At 43.2% G+C, this 22,836-nt stretch overlaps 1 protein-coding gene across 2 annotated transcripts in view; it reads left to right on the top strand.

Annotated features, from left to right (window-relative positions):
• AGAP1 (ArfGAP with GTPase domain, ankyrin repeat and PH domain 1) overlaps positions 1–22,836 on the top strand; it is a 2,358,592-nt gene that overhangs the window by 1,861,908 nt on the left and 473,848 nt on the right. The window lies entirely within an intron of this gene.

The raw sequence follows: 22,836 nt of genomic DNA, 5'->3' as shown, positions 1-22,836 counted from the left end.
GAACAGGGGGAGGGAGAAGGGGGTTGGTTTAAGTTCGTAAGAAACAAAGGGGGGCTGAGGGGAAGGGTAGGGAGGAGTTGGGTGGCTCGGGATTTGGATCACAGGAGTGTAGGGTGGAGAATCGTTTTCAGAATCTGGAAGAGGAAGGTAGGGAGGAGAGCGAGGAAGTGTGGGGGAGGAGAGGGAGTCCTGGGGGGGGATGAAGGGAAGAGGAAATTTGAGGTGGAACAGGGGGAGGGTGGTAGGTGTAAGAAGAAGGGGGGGAAGGTCCGGATGGTAGGGGTTGGGATCGAAGGAGGAGGGGGGGGGGTTGGAAGTAGAGGGAGGGGAGAAGAAGGGGGACAGGAGAAGGGGTTAAGAGGCGGTCTGATAGGATCAGATCTAGACAGGAACAGGGTAAAAGGGGTGATGGGAATGAGGTAAGGGGGGGTGGGGGGGCAGGGGAGCAGCTCAGAGTTAGGGAGCAAGTAGGGGAGGGGGGGGGTGGGGCCTTCTTTTGTGAGAGGGGAGATGGTGGTCTGGATGACTCTAAGAAGAAGAAGGGGAGGAAGAAAGGAGAGGGGGAAGGGAAGGTATAAGGGTTTTAAACTTGGTGTTCGGGATTGGGCGGAGGAAGGAAGGGATTCTGCAGAAGGGGTGCAGGGCGTTGGTAGTGGGTTGCTGCAGAGGGCAGATATGCAGGAAGGAGGTGAGCAGAGGATACCTTCTACTCAATGATGGTAATGGCAGGAATTGTTTTTTTTTGTTTGCCACATTGAATGTGGCGAGTGTGGCTTCCCAGAGGGCGCAATGTTTGGCCTTTGATGGCCTCTCTAAGATACAGGCAGATTGTATTCTGCTTCAGGAAACACGGCTACAAACGCTAGAAGCGATTAGGCGGGCACAACGGGCCTGGAGATGGGGACCTTCGGTTTGGGGTTTGCAGGAGAAAGGTATGGGGGGGTAGGGATCTTATTTAAAACACATAATGTAGATATTCAAAAAGTGATAGAGTTAGGTATAGGGAGGTGTTTGGTGGTAGATGTGTTGTGGCATGGGGTGGCGTTGCGGATTATTAATATTTATGGGCCTCAAAGTAAGAAGGAACGTTCCTCGTTGTTTGGGAAAGTTAAACCTTATCTCTATACAGCACGTCAGGTGGTTTGGGGGGGGGGGGATTTTAATACTATTTTAAGGAGGCAGGATAGTGGGGGGAGGACAGCGCAGGTGAGGTATGATGGGGTACGTTTGGCCGGGATAATGAAAGGGGCAGGGCTGGTTGATGTGCACATAGAACATTCCCCTGGGTACAGGGTTTCACATTTTCACGGGGTCAGTGTAAGAGTAGGATAGATAGATTTTTGGTTCGGGAAGGGCATGCGGGCAGGGCCCCAGATTAGTGAGGTAGACTTCTCGGACCATAAGCTGGTGTTAATTGAGGTAGGAGGTTGGGCGGGGCATAGGCCAGGAAGGGGTTTATGGCGGCTCAACCTAAATGTGTAGCCGATATGAGAATGCAGGAGGATATCGGGCCTTCTTGGAGGATCAGCTCTCCATCCAGGGTATTTTTCCCTCTATTGGAGAATGGTGGGAGGTAGTCAAAAAGCGCACGAGGAGCTTTTTTACCCAAAGGCAAGCAGGGAAGGACGGGAAAGGACGAGGTTAGGAACGGCACTAAGAAAGCAGGGATTATTACTCTTCCACAGGGGGTAGGCGAGAGGAATCCTGGAACCTGCAAGCGCAGTTTAGAGAAGGTCCAATACGATAGATATGCCTCCTTGCTTTATGAACGTGATTCGGGAAGGAATTGATAGTCCTGATCCGTTGTCTGCGTAAGGAGCGGAGGGAGCGGAGGGTAGTGGGAGGGTTTAAGGGACGCAAGGGGGGTAGTGCAGGTTTCGAAGGAGGGATTTTGAAGTAGTAGGAGAACATTTTGCATGTTTTTTTTTCGGGAGGACACTTGGATAAGGAGGTGATGGGACACTATATCGACGGGACACAGGGGTGGGAAAGGGAGGGCCCCATCTCCAGGCCCTGTCGCTTCCCTGGACACTGGGGGACGTGGAGGAGGCCATCGGGGCCTTACGGAAAAGAACGGCTCCAGGGCAGATGGCCTGACGGCTGAATATTACCAAACTTTTAAGGTCCACTGGCTCCAATTCTGTTGCAGGTCTGGGAAGCCGCACGGACAGCAGGAGGATTCTGCCCCAATCTCTGGACAGAGGCAGCATTAGTTTTGCTTAGTAAAGGGAAAGATCTGGGTCCCTGTTGAACTGGCGTCCTATCGCCTTGTTGAATGGGGACAGGAAATCTTTGCACAATGCTCTTAAGAAGGATGAAGTCAGTGGTCCAGGAAGTGGGTGGCAGTTTCACAGCAGTGTGGGTTAAGGGGAGGGGGGTCTTGGAGGCGGCTGCATGGGTTAGGGAGGGTCTAGAGCACAGCCGGGGGGAGGGGAACGGGAGGTTGGTGGTGGCTTAGGACCAAGATAAAGCTTTTGATAGGGTACAGTGGTTTTTCTTGGAGGTTGTTAGAGCATTATGGATTTCCAAGGGATTGGGTGGCACAGTTACAATTACTTTACACTGGGGCCAGTTGTTTTCCTCTGGTAAATGGTTGGAAAGGGAAGAGTTTTGGGGTCACAGCAGGGGTTCGGCAAGGGTGTCCCTAAGTCCTCTGTTATACACCTTCTCAATAGATCCCTTTGTTAGGCGTTTAGAGCAGGGAGGGAGGGATTTTGGGGGGTGGAGGTGAGTACAGGGTGTCATTTGAGGGTGGTAGCTTACGCAGATGACATCACAGTGTGGGTGGCGGATCCAAGGGAGGGGGAGAAGTTGCAGGAGTTGATTTCCAGTTACTCACGGGCCTCGGGTCCACTGATTAATTTCCAGAAAAGTCAGAGTTTATGGGTGGGTCCACCAGGGCTGGCATTTGCTTTGGGAGGGGGGTTTCCGGCCGCAATTGCCAGAATGAGAGTGTTAGGGGTTTATTTTGATCAAGGAGATTATGCATCTTTTAACTGGCAGGGTGCATCCAGGCAGCTACAGTCAAGGTTGACAGATGGAAAGGCTGGAGGAGGACAATGTCTGACCGGGTTCAGCTGATTAAGAGGCACCTGGTGCCCATGTTCCTGTTTTTCTCAGTATATTTGTTTGGTGCCAGCACACTGTTATACTACCCTAGTATAGTGTGTTTTTCCAACTACTGTGGGGGGAATCGGCTGAACCGGTTAAACGGAACATTAATACTTACCCCGGAAGGATGGCGGGGTGGGAATGGTGAACCCCAGTGTATTTTTCAGTTCCCTGTTCCTCCAGTTTAATTTGGGAACGGGCAGTGGGTAGGGACCGCCAGGGTGGGCACAAAGTGTCTTGTTATGGTGGGAAGATTTTGGATTCCATGGTGGATGGGGGAAGGGTGGCGGCTTTAAAGAAGGGGGCAACCCATGCAGGTAGGGTACTATGGATGTTGGTTTCGGTTGGTAAGAGTCTGGGGGATCACGGTGGAGGAAATTAAGGCAGGGAGCAGGAGGTATGGGTGGAAAGGGTGTGGGCCAGGCCTTTTCAGCACCCCTGACACTCCGAGAGCTGCACCTGGGTCGGGTGCTGCGGCAGGGCTTGCTATTGGTTACATCGAGGGACATGCTTGGCTGTCCTTTCATGGGAAATTGTATGTGAGAGGAAATCTCAACTATAGGACTATGCAGGATCGGGATTGTCCAGGGGGAATGTGTGGGTACGGAAGAAACAAGGACCATTTTTTGCGGGATTGCCCTTTTCAAGGACCGGGGGGGATAGAGTGGCATCGCTTTTGCACATTTCTAGCTTCCGGTCGTACTCATTATGCTGATTGGGTCTATGGGCGGCAGCAGCGAAGTGGGGGTTTGGATCTGGTGACGAGTTTATCATTTCGGTAATACTCAGGTTTTACCTTTGGATGGCTCGGTGTGGGGGTGCCTGCACCAGGACTACAGGTCGGCTGAACAGGTTAGTTGGGACATAATTAGGGGAGTTCAGGAGGTGGCTAAATGGGAACGGGTGACGGAAGGGTTACAGAAGGCAAATGTGTGGTGGAAACATGTTCATTTGAAACCTCCATAGGGAGGTTTGGTATAGGGTGGGGGTTTTTAAGGGGGGGGGTTTAGTTGGCTTTGTATAGGTGTTTAGGGTCTAGGAGATATGTGGGTTTTTTATTGCTTGTACATACTTTTGAAGTATTGTTTTGCGTTTCTTTTAATAAAAGAGTTCTCCAAGTATCCACCACTCTCTCCGTGAAAAATACTTCCTGACATTTTTCTTGAGTCTACCCCCCTTCAATCTCATTTCATGTCCTCTAGTTCAATATTTGAATGTCTGTATCATATCACCCCTGTTTCTCCTTTCCTCCAGGGTATACATGTTCAGGTCAGCAAGTCTCTCCTCATACGCTTGAAACGCAAATCCCATACCATTCTCGTACATGAACGAATGTAAAACCATTAGGTTTGCTTTCAAATTCAACACTAACCAGATTTGATATTGGCTTTGGAGGAAATTCAGTACGTTAGCATTTAACTTTCAAAAAGGAGACTATGATAAAATGAGAAAAATGGTGAAAAATAAACAGGAGCAGCTGCAAAGGTCAAAATTTACATCAGGCTTGAATGCTGTTCAAAAATACCATTCTGGAAGCCCAGTCAAAATATATTTTGTATATTAAAAAAGGAGGAAGGAAGACCAAATGACAGCCAGCTTGGTTAAAAAGTGAGGTGAAGGAAGCTATTAGAGCTAAAAGAAAATCCTTCAGAAATGGAAGAAGAACCAACTGAAAATAATAAGAACAGCACAAAATGGCAAGTCAAATGCAATGCGCTGATAAGGAAGGCAAGAGAGACTTAAAAAAAAGATTGCGTTGGAGGCAAAAACACGTGGAGGGGCATTTTAGAAAGGGACGTCCAAGCTGCAATTTGGACGTCCTTGCAAAACGCAAAATCTAGGGGCGGGGAAACCCATATTTTTTAAACAATATTTTTTGTTCCGAAAATACCGTCAGGGACGTCCAAATCCTTACATTTCGGCGTCCCTAGACATGGACGTTTCTGATGTTTGGCGATTTTCAAAACCAAAGACATCTGTGTCAAAAACGACCAAATGCAAGCCATTTGGTTGTGGGAGGAGCCAGCATTTGTAGTGCACTGGTCCCCCTGACATGCCAGGACACCAACCGGGCACCCTAAATTGTTCCCAGGTACATAGCTCCCTTACCTTGTGTGCTGAGCCCCCCCAAAGCCCACTACCCCCAACTGCACACCACTACCATAGCCCTTATGGGAAGCGGGCATCTAGATCTGAGTACAGTGGGTTTCTGGTGGGTTTTGGAGGGCTCGCTGTTTCCCCACAAATGTAACAGGTAGGGGGAGATGGGCCTGGGTCTGCCTCTCTGAAGTGCACTGCACCCACTAAAACTGTTCCAGGGACCTGCATACTGCTGTCACAGACCTGAGTACGACATCTGAGGCTGGCATAGAGGCTGGCACGACATATTTTGAAAGATGTTTTTTGAGAGTGGAAGGGGTTAGTGACCACTGGGGAGTAACGGGAGGTCATCCCTGATTCTCTCCAGTGGTGATCATTTCGGGCACCTTTTTGTGCCTTAGTCGTAAGAAAAACAGGTCCGGGTGTTTGTCAGGGACGTCCTTGTTTTTTTTTTATTTTGGATCAAGGACTTCCAAGTGTTAGGGATGCCCAAGTCCCGCCTTCGCTAAGCTGCAAACACGTCCTCTTAAACTTTGGCCGCCCTTGCGATGAAGTGCAGTTGGGGACTTCCTAAATCGGGTTTCGATTACACCAATTTGTACGTCCCTGGGAGAAGGACGTCCATCTTCCAATTTATGTTGAAAGATGGACGTCCTTCTCTTTCGAAAATGAGCCCAATTGTAAAACTTTTTTTAGGTATATTAAACGGAAGAAGCTGGCAAAAGAATCAGTTGGACCGCTAGATGACTGAGGGGTAATCAGGAAAACAAAGCCATTGCGGAGAGATTAAATGAATGCTTTGCTTCTGACTTTACCGAGGAAGATTTGGGAGAGATACCGGTGCCAGAAATGGGATTCAAAGCCGACGAGTCAGAGAAACTGAGTGAAATCTCTATAAACCTGGAGGATGTAATGGGGCAATTTAACAAATTGAAGACTAGCAAATCTCCTAGACCGGATTTTATTCATCCTCTAGTACTGATAGAATTGAAAAATAAACTTGTGGAACTATTGTTAATACTATTTAATTTATCTGTAAAATGAAGCCTAATTCCAGAAGATTGGAGGGTGGCCTATGTAATGCTGACTTTTTAAAAAGGTTCCAGAGGTGATCTGGGAAATTATAGACTGGTGAGCCTGAGGTGGATGCCGGGCAAAATGGTGGAGACTGTTATAACAATAAAATTACTGAGCATATTCAAAAGCATGGATTAATGAGACAACCAATGGATGTAGTGAAGGGAAATCTTGCCTCACCAATCTATTACATTTTCTTTAAAGAGGTGAACAAACGTGGATAAAGGTAGGCTGGTCGATATTGTACTGGATTTTCAAAAGGTGTTTCCTCTGGAGTCTCATGAAAGACTCCAGAGGAAATTAGAAAGTCATGGGATAGGATGTAGTGTCCTATTGTGGATTAAAAACGGTGGTTAAAAGATAGAAAACAGAGAGTAGGGTTAAATGGTCAGTATTCTCTGCTCCTCTCAGGAAAACTCTGGCCTCCGGCCCAAGTTTCTATATGATATTCCATAAGTACATAAGTAATGCCATACTGGGAAAAGACCAAAGGCCCATCAAACCCAGCATCCTGTCCCCCAGCGGCCAATCCAGGTCAAGGGCACCTGGCAGCTTCCCAAACGTACAAACATTCTATACATGTTATTCCCGAAATTGTGGATTTTTCCAAGTCCAATTAGTAGCGGTCTATGGACTTGTCCTTTAGGAAACCGTCCAAACCCTTTTTAAACTCTGCCAAGCTAACCGCCTTCACCACATTCTCCGGCAACGAATTCCAGAGTCTAATTATGCGTTGGGTGAAGAAAACGTTTCTCCTATTTGTTTTAAATGTACTACACTGTAGTTTCATCGCATGCCCCCTAGTCCTACTATTTTTGGAAAGCGTGAACAGACGCTTCACATCCACCTGTTCCACTCCACTCATTATTTTATAAACCTCTATCATGTCTTCCCTCAGCTGTCTCTTCACCAAGCTGAAAAACCCTAGCCTCCTTAGTCATTCTTCATAGGGAAGTCGTCCCATCCCCGCTATCATTTTCATTGCCCTTCACTGCACCTTTTCCAATATATCTTTCTTGAAATGCGGCGACCAGAATTGGACACAATTCTCAAGGTGCGGTTGCACCATGGAACGATACAACGGCATTATAACATCCTCACACCTGTTTTCCATACCTTTCCTAATAATACCCAACATTCTATTCACTTTCCTAGCCGCAGCAGAACACTGAGCAGAAGGTTTCAGTGTATTATCAACGACAACACCCAGATCCCTTTCTTTGTCCGTACTCCTAACGTGGAACCTTGCATGACGTAGCTATAATTCGGGTTCTTTTTTCCCTCATGCATCACCTTACATTTGCTCACATTAAACGTCATCTGCCATCTAGCTGCCCAGTCTCCTAGTCTCGTAAGGTCCTTCTGTAATTTTTCACAATCCTCTCGCGAATTAACGACTTTGAATAACTTTGTGTCATCAGCAAATTTAATTACCTCGCTAGTTACGCCCATCTCTAAATCATTTATAAATATTAAAGAGCAGCGGTCCTAGCACTGACCCCTGAGGAACCCCACTAACTACCCTTCTGCATTGTGAATACTGCACATTTTAACCCCACTTTCTGTTTCCTATCCTTCAACCAGTTTTTAATCCACAATAGGACATTACCTCCTATCCCATGACCCTCCAATTTCCTCTGTAGCCTTTCATGAGGTACCTTGTCAAACGCCTTTTGAAAATCCAGATACACAATATCAACCAGCTCCCCTTTGTCCACGTGTTTGTTTACTCCTTCAAAGAATTGAAGTAAATTGGTCAGGCAAGATTTCCCCACACTAAAGCCGTGCTGACTTGGTCTCAGTAATCCATGTCCTCAGATGTGCCCTGTGTTTTTGTTTTTGATAATAGCCTCTACCATTTTCCCCGGCACCAAAGTCAGACTCACCGGTCTATAATTTCCCGGATCTCCCCTGTAAACTTTTTTAAAATTCGGCGTTACATTGGCCACCCTCCAATCTTCTGGTACCACGCTCGATTTTAAGGATAAATTGCATATCACTAACAGTAGCTCCGCAAGTTCATTTTTCAGTTCTATCAGTACTCTAGGATGAATACCATCCGGTCCAGCTGATTTGCTACTCTTCAGTTTGCCGAACTGCCCCATTACGTCCTCCAGGTTTACCGTGAATTCAGTAAGTTTCTCCGACTCGTCCGCTTGAAATACCATTTCCGACACCGGTATCCCACCCAAATCTTCCTCGGTAAAGACCGAAGCAAAGAATTCATTTAATCTCTCCACTACGTCTTTGTCTTCCTTCATCGCCCCTTTTACCCCTCGGTCATCCAGCGGCCCAACTGATTCTTTTGCCGGCTTCCTGCTTTTAATATACCGAAAAAATTTTACTATGTTTTTTTTGCCTCTATTGTTATCTTTTTTTTTCGTAATCCCTCTTGGCCTTCTTTTTCTGCGCCTTGCATTTGCTTTGACATTCCTTATGCTGCTTCTTGTTATTTTCAGACGGTTCCTTCTTCCATTTTCTGAAGGCGTTCCTTTTAGCCCTAATAGCTTCCTTCACCTCACTTTTAAACCACGCCGGCTGTCTTTTGGACTTGAAAGACGGAAGTCTTTTCTAATTCGCGGAATATGTTTGGCCTGGGCCTCCAGGATGGTATTTTTGAATAGCATCCATGCCTGTTGTACAGTTTTTACCCTCTCTGTTGCCCCTCTAACTTTTTCTTAACCGTTCTTTTCATTTTCATAGTCTCCTTTTTTAAAGTTAAACGCTATCGTATTTGACTTCCTATGTATAGTTACTTCAAGGTTGATATCAAAACTGATCATATTATGATCACTGTTATCAAGCGGCCCCAGTACCATAACGTTCCCCACCAGATCATGCGCTCCACTAAGGACCAAGTCTAGAATTTTTCCTTCTCTCGTCGGTTCCTGCACCAACTGCTCCATAAAGCTGTCCTTGATTTCATCAAGGAATTGTACCTCTCTAGCGTGTCTCCATGTCACATTTGCCCAGTCTATATTTGGGTAATTGAAGTCACCCATTATTATCGCATTGCCCATTTTGTTTTCGTCTCTGATTCCTTTTATCATTTCTGCGTCCTCCTGTTCATCCTGGCGAGGTGGACGGTAGTACACTCCTATCACCCTCCTTTTCCCTTTTCTACATGGAATTTCAACCCATAATGATTCAAAGATGTGATTTGTGTCCTGCTGAATTTCTAATTTATCTGATCAAGGCTCTCATTAATATATAATGCTACCCCTCCACCAGTCCGGTCCACCCTATCACTACAATATACTTTGTACCCTGGTATGACAACTCCCTGTAATCTTCCAGGTGTACCCTCTGACCTGAGGTACATCAGCAGTACTATTCCAGCACAACTCCCGAGATGTCCGCCAGGGAAATTATCCCAGCGGTTTCAAGAATGCAATCCCCAAAACAAAACAGTTTAGAAAAGTATTTTTTAATAATGCAATTCCAAAAGCAAAGCAGTTCAGGAATCTCCACAGCTGCAAAAATGCAGTTCATAAACCCAACAGGACATGAGTCTCGGCATCCCAATGATGCAATTCAAAATAAGTAATCCCAAAAGCAAAAAAAACGTTCCACAAAGAAAAACAAGCAGTTCAAAGAAAACAAGCATTTCCAAACAGGCAGTTCAAACAAGCAGTTTAGAAATCACATCGGCAGTTCAGAGGCAGAGAGCTCCCAGGTGTCCCCTCCCTCCTCTAGCCAGCTCTATCTCCTGGCTTCCTCCCACTTGACCCCGTCGCCCCCTGGCTCCTCCACGATAGCTAATGCCTTCCCTTGTTTACCAAGACCCTGCACCAAGCGGTTAACTGCTGTCTGAACCTTTTACTTGTGGATCTTGCCAGGGCTGCAATCTCCATCAGCTCCTCTTGCCTCACTTCGTCCTCCTTTTCTTCCCCTTCCATTTCATGGGCTCCTCGCTCCACCTATACCCAGCTGATCCTCTCCCCCTGATTAGCTCTGCTTAAAGGCTCCCCCTCCATTCCTGGCCTCCCCTCCTTGTCTTGTGATTCACCTTTACCTGCCTTTCCCTTGGGCTCCACTGGGGGCTGCTGGGATAGGAAGTCTTTGATTCTGTTGTAAGACTTCCTCAAGGGCTGCTGGGAATCGTAGTTTTACCCTACCTCCAGGGTATCTATGCTTTTTCCTGACATGTGGAACTCCCTTAGCTAAGAATCTGGTTGTCCTCTCCTCTGGGCCTTATCTTCTCCTCTACCGATACCCCCCCCCCCCCCCCCTCTGTTCCCTTATCCCCTTCTTCACAAGAGATGGGAGTAACTAGAGAGGTAATTAAATTTGCTGATGACAAAGTTATTCAAAGTTGTTAATTAGCAAGAAGATTGTGAAAAATTACAAGAGGACCTTACGAGACTGGGAGAGTGGGCATCTAAATGGCAGGTGATGTTTAATGTGAGCAAGTGCAAAGTGATGCATGTGGGAAAGAGGAACCCAAATTATAGTTACGTAATGCAAGGTTCCACATTAGACATCACTGACTGGGAAAAGGATCTAGGAGTCATCATTGATGATATGTTGAAACCCTCTGCTCAGGGTGCGGCGGCTAAGAAAGCAAATAGAATGTTAGATGATATTAAGAAAGGAATGAAAAACAAAAATGAGGATGTTTTAATGCCTTTGTATCGCTCCATGGTGCAATATTGTGTCAATTCTGGTTGCTGCAAATCAGCATGTATTGAGAGATATTGTTGAAAGCCTGAATAGCCAGACTCCCCCTTTGGTTTCTTGTGAAAGTCATGTTAAAGCAGCTTTATCTCTGCTGATTTTTTCTGAAAAAAGGAAGGTGATGTCCTTGTGTCTGTGAAATTAACATTTTAGCCACGTGTTGTAAAAAAACAAAACAAAACAGAGGGCTATAAAACAAGCAGGGGGAGGAGGGAGTGAATGGAATTAAAAACAAAGACATTGTTAAAAGACAGGGATAAAACAAATGCGCATGCGCATCCAAGATGCCAGCGAGTAGTGTGAAACAGGAAGTGACATGGTGTGTCCAGTAGTGGCTGCCATCTTGGAAAGGGAACAGCTACAACATCGCTTCCTGTGACATCACAGAAAGGAGGTTGGGCCATGCAAAAAGATGGGGTTTGGGGTTGAGTTGTGCAAATAAGGTGGGTTATGGGCTGGATTATGCAAAAGGGGTTGGTCATGGGTGGGGGTATGACATATCTTGTGACAACATCAAAGGGGCAGAGCGTGGGTGGAGATTGGATATGGCCTGTGTGAAATGTTCAGTTCTAATTGGCTGATGTGACTGGAAGTGGGCGTGGCCACCTGTCAAAATCGATGAAAGATAATTAATGGGTGATGAATGCAAGTGAGGGTAATTACTCATGCTGCTTAGGCTATTTTCTAGCTGCCAGTGGAAACTTCTATGCAGGTAGGATATCACTACTTACTTTTATATGTTTTTCTTTTGTTCTCAAATGCTCAGAACAGTAAAAGTCCATACTTAATCCAAGAATTGTGCCCCTTTCATGAGGGTGGTGGGACAAAAACAGTGACATATTAAAATTGCACGGGATAAACATAGAAGATACATATATATAAAGAACATGGAATCAAGGTAAAATTAAATGACTTCACCTAAACAAGGCAAAGAGGAATGTAAGTTACATGGAGCAGCAAGTATAACTCTGGCCACCTTGTTGGGTAGACTGGATGGATCATACAGGTCTTCATCTGCCATCATTTACTATGTTTCATGTCATATTGTCAAGCTTTGTAATAATACAATGTTGCCTCAAGTTCATAGTGGCTAATGGTGCTGTTTGGACCAGGATGGTATTGGCCCTTCCCACACCAAGGTTGTTAGGCATGGTGAAATATCTGCTCCAGAAAAAAACCCTGATGTAGGCTTTTTTGCCGAAACCAGTGCTGTGTCGGGTCTCTTGAAGAATAAAAGTTTTATTTCCTCAATCAGGTGTCCTGCTGTTATTCTTCTGGATGAACCTTGCTGGTTACATTACTCCTTTCTCTTGTTCTCTTGTATGTAGTGCATTACGTTCCTCCTCTTTTGCAGTGCTCGCTCAGTATACTTTCATAGGACATCCTTGAACACGCAGAGATTTATACTATGAATCATCTCTTCTACAGTTACAAACTATATATTGTTACAAATTAATGATATTTCTGAAATTTACTATTTGTTCAAAAATATCATACCTCCCCTGGCACATTTTATTAACACAATCAGCTAGACAAGCTAAATAATGCAAGTTTTATGTTCAAAACTTTTCCTGTAACACACATTGCAGTGTCTCTATCTAGTGGAACAATTTAAAGTCGATTGGAATGAGAAATGATAGTTACCTCATCTTAACTCTTGCTAAGAAATATTAATACTAAATGGCTTCCTTTCTCTTAGCAGTGATAGATTTTCTACCATACTTATAATAACCAGGATAAGTTCAGTGGATGATAGTTGCTGTCATTTGAAGAAGGCAAAAATATGTAAATTAGGAAGAAGTTGACATAAAAGCAATACTATGTCATGGCTGAAACTTAAAAGAATGTATTTGAAACTGTTGCGTTGACTGTAATTGTTTTCATTGTTACCAGCTCTGTCTGCTTTTTGTTCAAAGTAATGCACAAAAAATGCACAGTACAATGCACTTTCAGTAATGGATGGAAATGCTCCCTGTTCATTGGCCTATGACAGGTGAGATTATAGACTTTTCCCCTAGAAGAAACTGATGATCTGAATCTAGAGTGCATCCATCATATATTAAAAGTAGGGCTTGAATCTCAGTGGGGAAGAAACTACTTAACATGTGCTTCTGTGAAGTGTGATTTCTTTTTTTAATCTTGCAGTTGCAGCTAAAAAAGCAAACAGTATGTTAGGAATTATTAGGAAAAGACTAGAAAATAAGACAGAATATTATAATGCCTCTGTATCACTCCATATCTCAAGATATAGCGGAATTAGAAAAGGTTAAAAGAAGGCAACAAAAATGATTAAGGGGATGGAACTCTTCTATATGAGGAAGGCTTAAAAGGTTAGAGCTGTTCAAGTTGGAGAAGAGCTTACTGGGGGGGGGGGAGGAGATGTAATATCTACAAATCCTGAATGGAGTAGAATGGTAAACGTGAATTGCGAATCAGTTGTTTATTGTTTCAAAAAGACAAGGGGCCACTCCATGAGTTTATGTGGTAATACTTTTAAAACAAATGGGAAATATTTTTTTACTCAGTGAATAGTTAAGCTTTAGAAATCCTGGTCAGAGGATATGGTAAAGCACTTAGCATATCTGAGTTAAAATTATGTTTGAAGACGTTCCTGGAGGAAAAGTCCGTAAAGTTCTATTAAGGTAGATATGGGAAAAGCTATTACTTATCCATAGTGTCAAATGCATGGAATCTTGCTATTCTTTTGGATTCTGCCAGGTACTTGTGACCCAGATTGGCCACTGTTGGAAGCAGGATACTGGGCTAGATGAACCACTGGTCTGACCCAGTATGGCAAATTTTAATGTTTTTATAACAGTTGAAAAACATTGTAGGCTTCATAAGACTGCCAGCATGAGAATCCAGACTTGTTTCCAAACTGCAGAAAATGATTATAGACAGTCACAACTTGTTATATTCTGAATTCTGATGGCATCCAACAAGTTATTTTTGTAGAAACAAATATTAGTCTTTTTAATGAAACATACAAGAGGTAAAAACAAAATTTGCACCTGAATCATGGTCGCCAGCTGTAAGTTTTAATTGCAAAATTGGTAAATGTCAACTGTACCCTTCAGAAATATTTTTCTGTGCTTATTGCAGTATAAATAACTGTGAGTCTGCTAACTCATACATATGTTTTTAGTATCTCTCTAAAGCTAGTTCATAGGGTGCAATTCTGAGGTCAACACAGCTATTCATCCTTCCCATGTAGATCAAATAAGGACAAAATATTGGGTAATAATGATTGCCATGCTTACAAAGCACTATGAACCAGGAACAACCATGTTACAACTAGTAGGCAAAGAATATGTAACCTCTTGATAAATTTGTATGGTATAAATAGGAAAGGAGTGGAGCATGTCATTATTTGTGAAATTAAAACTATTACTTAACCCAGGAAGAGGAAGATAACCCACGAAGTGTGCCCAGTAATGTTGACCAAACTGATGGTGAGTATCAGATCAATGCTTCCAGCAAAGGATATATGTGTCAGTGGTTCACTGATCACAGACAGATAGTTAAGGCCTTGTGAAATACCATGAGAATCAGCCATTAAATAATTATCCTTTGAGTAGCTGCTTTAAAATGGTGTCTTTGAAATCTGATAGTGCAATTTAAAACTTTTTATTAAAGTTGAGCTTCTAATTGTTTTCTGTCTAAGTCTGGTGACTTTACCTGAGGTTTGTTAATATTCTAGAAATTGATGTACATACTTACTGCTGCTTCCTGCCTTTAGATACTTAAACATTTAAGTAAATTCTTTAATTGCAAGGTATCACAATCACTGTATTTGAAATTAGTGTATTTGTGAATAATTTAGCAAGGCTTATTGATGCTAAGCATGAAGTCAAACCAAAATTAAAATAACATATATAAAATATTTGAAACTGACATTTTATGTCATTTTAATAGAAATATTGGGAGTGTGGCAATGTTTGACCCTATATGGAAAAACTTCAGTCTCAAAATTACAATGAATCCCTCTTGTATTTATCTTCTCTCAACAGCTGATCATATATTAAGGAGCTTGTTTTTGAAGCATGTGGACGTTTCAAAATGCCCAAATGGATGTCCATGTAATTGAAACATCCAAATCCTGATTTTGCAAAGGCAAAAAAGGAATGTCCAACAGCGATAATCCAAATAGCAAGAGTACATATTGTGGGCATGTTTTGAGTAGGACTAGGAAGGACCCAAAACAGAACATCCATAGTGATTACTGAATGGGAAGAAACGTCCAAGCCTAAAAAGAAGAATGTCCTAAGTTAGACCTGCTTGTCATGTCCCATGTACAAAAAGGTGCTCTGATTGAGCACCTGACCACTGGAGGATTAAGGCATTGGTTCCCAAATCTGGTCCTGGAGACACTCCAGCCAGTCAGGTTTTCAGGATACCTACAATGAATATTTATGAGAGATTTGTATGCACTGCCTCTTTGGTATGCAAATCTCTCTCATGAATATTAATTGTGGCTATCCTGAAACCTGAATAGCTGGGTGCCTCCAGGACCAGGTTTGGGAACCACTGGATTAAGACATGACACCTCCTTAATCCCCTCCAGTAGTTTCTGTCCCCTCCCTCTCCCCTGAAGTGAAACCAAAATGGGATACCAGGCTGTATGACAGCTTCAGGTATTATGGGGATTCTTAGCAAAACAGGAAGCAAGTCTGAGGAATAGCCTAGTAGATAGAGGAATGGACTTTAAACCAAGAGACCCTGGTTAAAATCCCATATTCTTTTATTTATTGTGAGCCCTCCAGACGCAGAAAAATGCCTACTGTACCTGAATATATTTGCCATGCCCAAAGGCTATTGAAGTGGTGTACATTAAGGTACAGTAGGTATTTTTCTGTTCCTGGAGGGTTCACAATTACAAAAAGAGTTAGGTCTGACATGTATGATGGAGCTTCTTCATGGATGATTTTGGGTTAAGGTGCAAATCTTGAAAGCAATACGATCTTTTGGGAAGCCAATGTAATTTTTCTCTGAGGGGTTTGGTGCTCTCATATTTCGCCTTTCTGAATATGAGTCTAGCTGCGGTATTTTGTGCAGTCTGAAGTTTCTTAATGGTTTTTTCTTTGCATCCTGCGAAAATGGTTACAGTAATCCAGGTGGCTCAGTACTAATGATTGCACTAGTGTACGGAATACTTCCCTTGGGAAAAAAGGCTTCACTCTTTTAGCTTCCATATTGCAAAAAACATTTTCTTTGTCACATTCTTCGCATGGCAATCAAGGGTGAGATTTTGTTGAATAGTAACACCTAGGAGTTTCAAGTTATTCGCAACAGGGAGAGTGTGGGATGGTGTGTTTATATTGACGTCAGAAGAAGGCGGGACACTTAGCGAAGGGAAGAAGACTAGTAGACACGTCGGGGGGGGGGAGCACCGCTCCTTCTCACTGACGCTACGCTGCCGCCGGACAGAGGTAAATTTAAACAAAAAAAAAAGGAAAAGGATCTGGGGAGAAGAGGGCGGGCAGTGTAGCGATCGTTTTCGGGGGGGGGGAGCGGCGCGGTGCCAATGGGGGGTGGCGGCGGCGTGGCGCCAACTGCAGGGGCGCCGGAGACCCTAGGCACGGCCCTGCACATAGGCCTCTGATTCAGTAGACCAAATCCCAAGCCCAATTCAGTGGTAGTTTAGATTGTGCATGCCTTGGAGCAGGTACAAAAGCCAGTATAGAAATTCTAGAATATATGTATGTAGTTTCTTTGTAAATGGGAACTTCTTGGATGTTTTTTGTCTTCCTCAAAACACACCCCATTGAAATCTCTGCATCCTGAAGCATCTACATGCAGAATACTATAGGTGTTTCTAAAGTGATCTTCCTAGTATGATTATCTAGTATATATTCCCTAAGTATCAGCTAATTTTGACTACTTTTTATTAATAATGTCTGTTGCATACTATTGATATATAATTTAAATGAAATAGCATGCATACATGTAAAAAATAGTTTGATATACCAGTGAAAATAAAGCATGATGTTTGGACTGACAATATCACTGTTATTCAAAATGGTTTTTTTCAGTTCCATGTAAATCATGTAGAGAAGGTAATAACGTAATTTAAATTTTAAAAAAATGGGAAATCATTGCAAGTGGAATAACTGTGTATTTGAATTAAACTATGTACATTGAGCTTGAATAGAAGGCAATTTCAATTAAAGTGAAATAATGTTTGTCATTTGTAAGTTTTTTTCTATTTTAATCGACAATATATATATATTTTTTTTTAGAGTGTTCACACAGTATTATGGTCACACCATCATTTACAAAACATTTTCATCCTTGTTTTGTTTTTGCCTTGTTTAAATTTTAGATGCAGTATGTCAGCCAATCCTAGAGTACTATTATGATTAGGTGTGCAACTAAATAAATAATTGAGAGTGTTAAACATAGAATTGCCAAGATTACGTAGGTCTGTGATTCTGAGTAGTTATGATAAGTTGAACCTGGATCTTATTGTAATTGTATTTTTATAGCCATTTCAATATAATCACAAGAGTTAACTGTGACAACATAAAAGAGAAACATCAGGAATATTACTTTGGTTAAGTCCATCTAAAATATATACCAGTATCTTTGACACTCCTAGGTGATTCATTACTTAAAGTTGAGCAGACTTCAAAGGTTATGGGAGTTCTTCTGGACTCCACTTTATCCTTTGAACCACAGGTTAATTGTGTTATAGCAGTATTTTTGAACTTGTGTCAACTTTGTGTTTTATGCCCATTATATTGGTCCAGGCCCTTATCTTAGTCTGTGTTCAACTATTTTGGTTTAGGCTCAATTGTAAATTACAGCTTCTTCAAAATACTGCATCCAAAATAATTTTTCATTTGACAGTTTGATAAGTGGAGGTGGGAGTGGGAGGGGAGTAGAATGATAAGAAAGGATGGATTATCTATGACATAGGGATACAACAAGGAAAGTTACTGACGTCAGAAGGGGGCGGGCCCAGGAGGAGAGAGACAAGCGCCGAAGCTGGGCGAGGACAGGCATCAGCTTTTCTTCTTGCCCGTGCAGCGCCTTCGGACAGAGGAGAGAGGCGCTGCACGGACCCGTAAGAGGGAGGGGGGCCGGGTGGAGGGGGGAAATGGCGGTGACGACCCCAAGAGGGGGCAGGGCACAGGGCGGAGGATGTCGGGAGGCGGAGCTGAGGGGGAGACAGAGTAGTGAGGAAGGGAGGGGGCCGGGGCTGCTAACGGATGTTTTGCTTTTTAATTTATAATGCAGGGGGAAGTGGGGGGGGGGGGAAACGGCGACCTCAGGCGGGGGGGGGGGCAAGGACGGCCATACAGGACGCTCCTCACGAGCGCCTTTGCCCCCTCCCATTCTTTTTTTGATTTTGGGGTAAGGCTCAAACATGCTCTGGATACGCAAACACTACATTGATGTGGTTTATGACACGTTTTCTTTAAGCTTAAACACAGCTCTTTGGACATATGTAATGCTACGTCCTTTTGACCAATCACAGCGCTTTTAGCTCTGCTAATGCGCTGGGATTGGCTCACAGTTTGTTTGTTTTTCACTTTACGATTTTTCCTGGCACAGAGCTGTCCTAACGAGAGGTACAGACCTCTCGTTAGATTTCCTGCCTTTTTCCTGCGTAAAGGCAATCGGAAAAGGTTAGTGCATCTCGTTTCAATGGGGTTTGTACACAAATTGCTCATCTGCATTCCGTTTTCGTTAGCTGCTAGCTTCCTCGGTAAAAGCCCTTTGATGCATGCAACGGATCAAAATTTCCTCGTTGGAGGGTCGTTAAAGGCTCATTAAGGTTTAGTGCATCTGCCTCCAAGTTCTATTTCTTTCTATCTTTGTTATTTTAAACCATATAAAACAGTTAACTATCAAAAATGTTGGTATATCTTTAGGTCAATCAATATATGGTGTTGAATCATGTTTTTGCCATGTTTAGCACCAACTTTAAATAATAAAGCATACTAAAGAGGGGGGGAAGGGAAAGGGGGGAGAAAATGACTAAAATAAGTTGATGACAGACTCTGTCAGTTAAGATGCTGTGACTGTTTGTTTGTTTGTTTGCTGGCGTTTTGTTCAAGCCAGATAGATGTCTGTATTCTAGATGCTTTGTCGTCAATAAAAAATGTTGAAACTAAAAAAAAAAATGTAGAAGTGCCTGTACTGAGCATACACATATAACTGTATATGGATAGCCTTGCTGTATAAAGTTATTTATTTATTGTGCGGTAGCACTTATTTATATTATGATACTTCTATCCCACATTTTCCCAAGAAAGCTCAGGTTCAATGTGGCTTACTTGTGCATTTAGAGGGGCATTTTGATACGACATTCAAATGGCGGAAAAACATGTATTGGAAAACGTGCAAAACACCAAGTCCATAATGGAAGAAGTTTTACAATAGCCAAAAATACACACAAAAAAGTTTAAAAAAGATGCACTGCAAACGTCGTAGATGTTTCAAGATGAACATCTATGCCAGTTGAGAATACACTACACAAAACATGCAACAGCGGTAGTGGTCCCCTTGTCTAGAAAATGTCCACCACAAAGGCAGGATGTTTCATGTGCAACACATGCTTATATACACATCTGCATGTGTAAAAACGTTCCTCATTGTGAACAGTAATGTCTATGCACAGGGAGCTAAATGTCTCCATGCAGCTTTGAGCTCCTGGTCCTCCTGTGACTGAGAGAGATTTAAGTGCCATCTCAACTGCCACTTCACAACCATCAGGAGCAGCTTGGAAAGGGAGTGTGAAGTAGTGCCCCCCAGAATCACATCACCACTCATTTGCAAGCACCATACATAGGCAGAGTTAGATACAGTGACTTCTTGTTCTTCTTGCAATACATTTTATTGATTTTTCATAATCAAGAATAACAAAACTGATAAAATCAGAATGTCCAGAATATCTAATGAGATATAATTAGGGTCCCCCTCCACTAACCATTAAATGATGAAATGATGGACTGCACATATCTGGACCCCTACCCCCCCCCCCCCCCCCCCCCCACTGCTCCAGCATGCTTCCCCACACCTACATACTGATGAGAATGTTGGCAGCCACTTACAAAAGTATATGTAGCGACCCAAAGGCACACCTGCTTTACTCCACTGCCCATTCCCACCTCTCAGCACGTGTTCATGCTCCACAGAAAGGCCACCATGCGATCCTCAGTCTGCATGGCTGCCTCAGCTCATACAGCACCTGTGCAAGTGTACTGCATATCCCCCCCCCCCCCCCCAAAAAAAAAATATCTGGCTCTTGCCATCTTTCACAGGCTATGTGAGGAGCATTGCACACACATCAAACTCGGTATCCAGCAGTGGCCAATCCAAGTCACAAGTACTTGACACAAACACAGTTAGTAACACCATTCTATGCTAACAATCCCAGGGCAAGCAGTGCCCCCCCCCCCCCCTCCCGTCCATCTCAATACAGACTATGGACTTTTCCTTCAGGAACTTGTCCAAACCTTTTTAATTCAGATACGCTAACATCCATTAGCATATCCTCTGGCAATGAGTTCCAGAGTTTTGTTTGAGTGAAAAACTATTTCCCTCTTTTGTTTTAAAAGTATTTCCATGAGTGTCCCCTGGTCTTTATACTTTATGAATGAGTGAAAAATCGATTCACCTCCACCTGCTCCACACCACTGAGGATTTTGTAGAGCTCAATCATATCCCCCCTCAGGCCGTCTCTTTTCAAAGTTGAAGACCCCTAACCTCTTTAGTCTTTCCTCATATGAGAGCAATTCCATACCCTCTATCATTTGGGTCAAACAAATTTTGGCATACACTGGTACCTTGAGGTGGATATGGCGGGAAGACCCAGGCCTCATCCTGTGCATGAAGTAGCACTTCAGGGCCCAAAGTAAGCATAGGAGCCAACTTTTAAAAAATATTACGGGTGCTAAACCAATGGAAATTACCTCTCCCTGAACACAGTCAAGGAGTTTGTTCAATATTGCGGTTCTCAAGCATCCACAGCACAGCCACAGAGTTGGCTCCTATGGATGTAAGTACCATTGGCATTGCACCCCTCTAACAGCTCTGCCTTGGATCAAGCCTGAATATGCAACTACACTCATTACAGTGCCCACAACCATATCCACTAGAATGTTTGTAGCCAATCCACAACCTACGAGATGACATGGAAAGAGGGGGGAGGGGGAAGGAATGTTTACAGCATCCTCCTCTGACCAATAGAAAAATGGCCACATGTTGACACACAGCTACCGCACACTGCACCAGCTATGGCAGGATAAATAAAACAGTAGAACAGAAAAGTAGAGAGTGCAACACAAGTTTCAATGTAGGATTGTTGATCAAATCACCTTTATTGCACAAAACAGAGACCCGACACGGGCCATGTCTCAGCGGAATTTCCTTGCTGGTGAGACAAGGAAATTTGTGGTTATCCTTGTTTAATTACATGTAATGGAGTCACCCAGATCTGTAAACGCTAACAAAATGTCGCCTTGGATCCAAAACCACCATTGCTACTATCAGTGCCCAGACTAGAGAGTGAACTCTCTGTTCAGCATGCTGCCTTGCCCACACCAGCATGGCTGAGGGCTTAGGAGATGCGCAAACAGCTGCTTCCTACCTACATATTTACATAGTTAAGTCACAGGTGAAGGAAGGGGGAAAAATTAATGCAAGTATAATTACGATTACCGCCAGGTAAACCCCTGTGGAATATTTTTTCAAATTATTCTGCTAGCACCGGAAATGCTGTGTACTGGGGTGGAACTACCACCAGGTTGAAGTGGTGGGCTTACCGCTGCTTAGTAAAAGGCCGCTCAAGGTCCTTTATTATAAAATGACACACAGGTCTCAGATGTTGAATACCACTAATTTTGGATGATAAATGATACTTGGATTCGACATGGGCTGTGTTTCTGCACCGTTACCTTCATCAGGAGTCCATTAAAACTAAAAAGACAGCAATATGACCATCTTAAATATATATATGCCATGTATATTGGCATTATAGGTCTTCAATATACTGAAAATAAGTTACAGAAGATTAACAATTATAGGGCCTCTTTTACAAAGCCACACTAGTGATTCCCACGTGGCAAATGAGAGGAAGCCCACGGAATTGAATGGGCTTCCTTTCATTTGCCATGCAGGAATCACTAGTGTGGCTTTGCAAAAGAGCCTATAGAGAAATATTGTGACACGCACTTATTGAACACAAATAGGAATGGTAATAAATTAAAGTAAATAATATACATCAATTGTAATATAATGTGAAACAAAAACAAAATTAAGGAGTGCTTTATGGAGCAGCTGTACAGAGCCAACAAGAGGAGGAAAATTCTAGACCTCCTTAGTGGAGCGCATGATCTGGTGCAGGAGGTAATGGTGATGGTTGCTGCTTGATAACAGTGATCATAATATATCAATTGATATCGGCTTTGGAGTAAATACACACTGGAAATCCATATGTTAGCATTTAACTTTCAAAATGGAAACTATGATAAAATGAGAAGAACAGAAAAAAAACTTGAGAATCAGCTTCAAAGGTCAAAATGTACATCAGCATGGATGCTGTTCAGAAATACCATCCTAGAAGTCCAGGCCAAATATATTCCATGTATTAAAAAAGGAAGAAAATCGATCAAATGACAGCCTGCATGGTGGCCAATGTAACGCCAATTTTTTTTTTTTTAAAGTTCTAGAAGTGATACGGGAAATTATAGACTAGTGAGCCTGACCAATGTGCTGGGCCAAATGATAGAGACTATTATAAAGAACAAAATTACAAAGCATATTCAAACTATGGATTAACTAGTAATCAGTCCGTTTCTGACACAAATGAACGGGCGCTAGCAAGGTTTGTCGGAGTGTGTGAGAGTGACTGTGTGTGTGAGA

The sequence above is a fragment of the Microcaecilia unicolor genome, chromosome 7 (assembly GCF_901765095.1).
Source record: "Microcaecilia unicolor chromosome 7, aMicUni1.1, whole genome shotgun sequence".
NCBI lineage: Eukaryota > Metazoa > Chordata > Amphibia > Gymnophiona > Siphonopidae > Microcaecilia > Microcaecilia unicolor.
The sequence above is the reverse complement of the archived record's forward strand: the minus strand, read 5'-3'. Positions and strand labels throughout refer to the sequence as shown.